Source organism: Mercenaria mercenaria, chromosome 11, assembly GCF_021730395.1.
Source record: "Mercenaria mercenaria strain notata chromosome 11, MADL_Memer_1, whole genome shotgun sequence".
Taxonomy (NCBI): domain Eukaryota; kingdom Metazoa; phylum Mollusca; class Bivalvia; order Venerida; family Veneridae; genus Mercenaria; species Mercenaria mercenaria.
In genome coordinates, this window is record NC_069371.1 from 70,793,116 (window position 1) to 70,799,115 (window position 6,000).

A 6,000-nucleotide genomic window follows, 5' to 3' on the forward strand; every position below is an offset into this window, starting at 1 on the left:
ACAAAGTATTTTGAAACAGGTATAGATGTGGCAAAAGTGTCAAAAGTGTCAGTTAAAGATGTGACAAACTGTCGTCAAATGATAGTACATTATTGAAATAACTCCCTAGTTATTATCTGATGATTCTAACACCTTAAAGATTTTGGCAACATAAACATAGAAGGATTTTACCATGTATTGTCCTGTCGCTTAGAACACGTTTCGCAAAGTGACCTACATTTGGCTATTCCGGTTTACTCACTCGTATTTAAAACCACATTTTGTTCCAGATTAGTATCCATTCCTGGTGTAACTCGAAGGTGTTGTAAGAACCTGACGTTCTGAATATTAAATTGTATCTATTGTTTTATTCATGGCGCTAAATGTGACGTTTGGCGTCAATTTGTACGTGACGTCCAGTATACGTCTGACGTCGTTTCCGCCCGTTAGTTTTGTTATAGTTTAAACGTGAGTTAAGGAGCTTGGATGAAATTTACTTTGTTAAAGTAAATTTATTTGAGATACTAAAGTTGGTAAGGTTTTGTATTTTTATTCAGAAATAATTGTTATCATTAAGTAAATATTGTTATTATTTAAAACGTCCATTTTTGCAGTAAATAATTGATTTATTATTTTTATTATATAAATGTAATTTTTGAATGTTTGTATGAATGCTGTTTTGTATAAATTTCTTGTACGTTTGTTTGAATATCTGTTTTTAAATTTATTGTAGAGAATCGGCATTACGGCATTTACGGCATTTATGGGGATACACATGATTGTCAGAAAATAAATGATGGAAGAAGCCGCATATCTCGCTTGTGTATGAGTAAGAATCCCGAGTCCCTTACAGGTGTTAGAATGAAAATAGATTTTAGTTTTGCGTACTTAATTGGCAAATAAAACACTTTTTTTTTCGTTCAGATTCGTCGTAATCAATCACGAAGACCGAACACCTAAAATCTATTTCCCAAGTAAATATAGTTCGTCACGATTGAAAATCTCTCCTCTAGAGCGGGGATTTTTTTTTTCAAATATACGTGGTAAGAATTGTGTTTTCCCTCTGTGCCTGTATCATATATCTTAAAGCTTGTTTTCAGTTTATGCAATCAAGGTATCAAACAGTTATCAAATATTCAAATAACTTTATCTCTTCCGTAACTTATCCCTTCCGTAACATAACATCTTAGCTGATCTAACTGCCTACAAACATCCATAAAGCAAAAACAAGGTTTACTCATGTGTCACTCGAAAGAAGCAGAGGCTAATCTGCAAGGACTGTTAAGTTTAAATTGACAATTACTATTGGAACAGTTTTTGAGCCGCGCCATGAGAAAACCAACATAGTGACTTTGCGACCAGCATGGATCAAGACCAGCCTACGCATTCGCGCAATCTGGTCAGGATCCATGCTTTTTGTTAACGGTTTCTCTAATTGCAATAGGCTTTGAAAGCAAACACCAAGGATTCTGACCAGACTGTGCGATTAATTAACATGTTTTAAGGTATACATTTATCCCATCAAAGACAACGGCAAAAAGATAATTTCGTGCAGTTGGGAGTAAATCAATGAAACATGAACATCAAATTATAAACTTTTCTCAGATTTTGAATTTAAATATTATGTAGATAAAAAGACAACTAAGAAATTCGGAATTGCATTAGCAAGACTTTGTCTGTACGCACATAATGTTCTACAGAAACAGGTAGATGACAAAAACCAAACTCAATACCGAGAAATGAAAGAGTTTATTGTATGCAATGATACACTTCTATTTAGAATGACAGATTTATAAAGATCTGTGACAGAGTTTTATTAAGGAATAGCACTGAAAACGTCCAAATGTACCAACAATTTTTAGTTATATATTGTTATCCGAAAACCACCTTATTCAGAATAATATGTCAATTTTTGTGTATAAGGCATTCGAACTCCGTAGACCTATCTGTTATAACTAAATTTTTTCTCCTCAAGACATAGAGTGTTTGCTACATATTATATATATAAAGTGAGCCTTTAATATATATTAAAGACGCACTTTAAAACTTTTTTGCTGTTTATATATTCATTTTTTAAAAAAATGTAGTCAGTGTTTTTCATTCAAATGAAATTTCCTTATTGCAGTACTGTATTGTTATTGTTTATCAGAAATAAATTTATGAAGTGATACTTTTAGTTATTTCAATGTGTAATGAGAGTAATTTATTTTGTTTATCTAATTAGTTTATGCAGACTAAGCAGACTTCTCTGCAGTGACCATTCGAAACATGGCTCGTACTGCTTTGTCTCCTATGAGTAACTACAAATAGAATATCTTTCAAGAAAATAAAATTTGTTCAAGGTAAAGAATAACTCCATGATTGATATAAAGCCATCTCAAAAAAGGAATAACCATTAAATTAATTTTCGAATCGATAGACGTTAGCCATTTTGTTTTTAATGTAGACTGAAAAATGGCCTTGCGCAACGACCAATCAAAATCGATATTCACTTTTCTGTATACCGTTTGTATAGAGGGGTCCACTGAAAGGAAAAATCGCTCACGGGATAAACGGTTTTACATAACGTGCATGTTAACCAATGAAAATCCGAGAAATTCATTTGCAGTATTATATATATATATATAATTCCATTAGCCGTTTACCTTAATAACCCTTTACCTTTCAAGAGTCGGTGTAATTTGAAATTTATGAAAAAGGCATATTTTTTGCTATCCTCAAAGATGAACTCTTTTTAATTATTCATTACAAAAAACTGTGCAGTCTCTCTATCTCTCTCTCTCTCTCTCTCTCTCTCTCTCTCTCTCTCTCTCTCTCTCTCTCTCTCTTTCGTTTGTACTTTTAGCATATGTAAATGTTGAGTTCTGCTCAACCCGGGGTTAGAGGGCGTGAACGGTAGCACGCATTTCCACTACCGTCCTTGAACAGGCTCAATCTAACCGAGCCTGTAATATTTCGTTTTTGTCGTGTTGAGCGACCTGTGAAGTTTCCACTTTTCTCTACTTTATTATCACAGCAGCGTTGTTTGTGCCGTGTGGCGGCCGTACATTCAATCAGGGCTGTTATATTTTGATCTTCTCAGATCGTTCAGCACGACTTTTATGTTTTGTTATTGGTACTGTTTAGTTTCTCAACATAACCATTTCGGCCTGGGTGGTTGCAATACTCCCGCTTTCATAGCCTTGGGTATTGTATAATCACCCCTTGGATATGGTGCCTGCTTTTTAATTTTGTCTTTTGACAGTTCCTGTGATACGCAAGCTCCATAACCTCAGATCCCCTTCCTAAATTCCAATTTATTTAGTTCTGCTCATTGTTTTCTCGTTTACTTGACTTTACTGGGGACCAAACGCCGCTCTTCATAGAGTAACACGCATCAACACGTGTATCATTGAAGGTTCCATGTTCACCGCCGTTTGAATACATCTGCGGATGTCTCTTAATTGCTTTTTGTACTTTTAGCATATGTAAATGTTGAGTTCTGCTTAACCCGGGGCTAGAGGGCGTGGACGGTAGCACGCATTTCCACTACCGTCCATGAACAGGCTCAATCAAACCGAGCCTGCAACATTTTCGTTTTTGTCGTGTTGAGCGACCTGTGAAGTTTCCACTTTTCTCTATTTTATTTTCATTTTACACATCCTTGGTAAGGTTGAAATTGACCTTTATTCAATATTAATTTTGTTGCAGAAGGCTCTTTAAAAATAATGAAAAATAAATCCAATCACAATTAATCCTTACTAGTATTTCCCCAGTACGTGATCTCGCTTAAAATACATCTAGCAGAAATTGCTTTTCAGCGCAAAAAGAGATAATTAGTATATTTCTGAATTTAAGTTTACCCAGTAAGTCGAAGAAAAGTTTATTCTTTCGAAGCTCTTTTGAATCCAGTGTCACATAAAAATATAATTCCTTTCCTCATAGTCTGCCTTCTGTGTAATGTAAATCATAGTTGTCACAAGGGCAATTATGTATAAAACAAGTGGTTTATTTCTCGAATTAAGTAAGCCAAAAACAGAACATTAGATTAATTCCAGCAGACTCTACCTTAAGTATCCGTCAGTTATTGCCCTGTCGGACACATGAAATTCCTTCTTACACGAATGGCTTAGATCTGACAAATACAATTAGCGACTGCTAAAACCGATTAAAAGGCAAAAATTCGTAAACAAAAAGTGTCTACTGAAACGGGTCCGTACCACTATATTTGATTCTACAGATTCGGATTCGTTCCTTTAGACATTACTGTAGGGGTATCCTAGGAGTTCAGACCTTTTTACTCAGAGTTTTTACATTTTACTTAAATCCTTATTATTTTGTAAAGGAAAAATCAAATAAGAATGAAGTCATATTTACCTCAAACTTGAATGTAAAATGATTCACTCTTCTATAGATTACTCCAAAGTATTTATTTTCCTTCGAAACGTTGATGATCGAGGAGCATAAAATAAATAAAGGAGATTGAATTGGAGGGGCATAAAAGAAAACAAACAAACAAAAGAAAACAAGAGAAAAAAAAACACAAAATACTGACAACGTGATGTTTGCTAATTTGACAATACATGTAGGCCCTACATCTTTTTTTACTTTCAAAAATATATATAGCAATATTTCATACTAATTTTGATGAAATTGGAAAAAAATATGTTTTGCGCAAGTTGAATAATGAAAGTTTCTCAAACCTCAACAAAACCTTTAATGAGTGTATTTATAACATCAGCATTTAGACTTTATGATATGGAAAGGGACAAAATACTTACAAATCATATATTCATAAGCATTTATGAAAAAATCACATGTACGTTATTCACATTTAATTCGTCAAAGTAAACTGTTAGTGAGCATATCTTGATCATATTGAACTGAAGAGCCTCGGATGAATAAAAGTTTTTTCCGACTTGGCGAACTACTTAGAATGTTTTCTGTTCAAGTACCTTGAAAGATATTCTGTCAGGCGTTGACTATATAAACCACTTGTGGCAGTGTAAATCTGAAAATTACACGGCAGGCAGATATATGGCAGATCAAAGACTTTAAATTGTTTAAAGAGTTATTTAGTCCAGCTCATATAATCTGTCGATATAAAAGGGTTATTATAACAGTAGATCGATCTGGAATGCTGTATTCGGCTCAAGTGGATTTTGCCAGAATCGGACCTCACGAGGCGCACTAGCGCCGAGTATGGTCCGACCCTGCAAAATCCACGAAAACCGAATACAAAATCCAAGATCTACCTACTGTTATAATGACCCTATTATTACATACCTCTACATATTTGTTTGTTGTTTTGTTATTGAACGAAATCTTCAATGTTTATCGATATTAAAATGAACTAATTGAAGTTTTTATGTGCGTTATTTATAGAACTGTGTCAGATCATGCATATTAATGAAAGTAGTCCGGCAGATACAATACGGACGGTACTTTACGGAATTTAAAAGGTACAATATGGAATAATTATTTTTGTATGCCTGTTTAAATTAAATTTTGAAATTCAAGCCGATTCTTTAACAGAATTTATATAGGTATATAATAAATATGCTTCCGTAGCTTACATTCTTGTAATTTAAATTTTATTGAAGTGTTTGAGCCGTATATAGGTTTATCGGAATAGGTACATACATGCAATTTTCCGATTAATAAAATAACAAAATTGTGATTAAGGGATTTCAAAAAAAAAAAAAAAAAAAAAAACCTTCAAATTAACAACTAGAATTTATCAAGTTGTTAAATCATTTCTATATTTATATGATGAGTAAATTCATTTCCATATGATGAAAGTAAAGTAAGACAATTATGGCGCAGAATCTGAATAGTATTTATTGGCTGCACTGCATAGAGGCGTGCTGGTGCGCACATTATATATAATATAGGAGAATATTCATAGCTACATTTGTTTAATGCAGTAACTACGACAAATATGGGTAAGTTGTTTAGAATAATTGCTTGAATAATCGCGTTTTAATTTTCCTCTGAATTAGCGTACAATTACAGTTCTATTTTTCTAATACTGGTATCGTT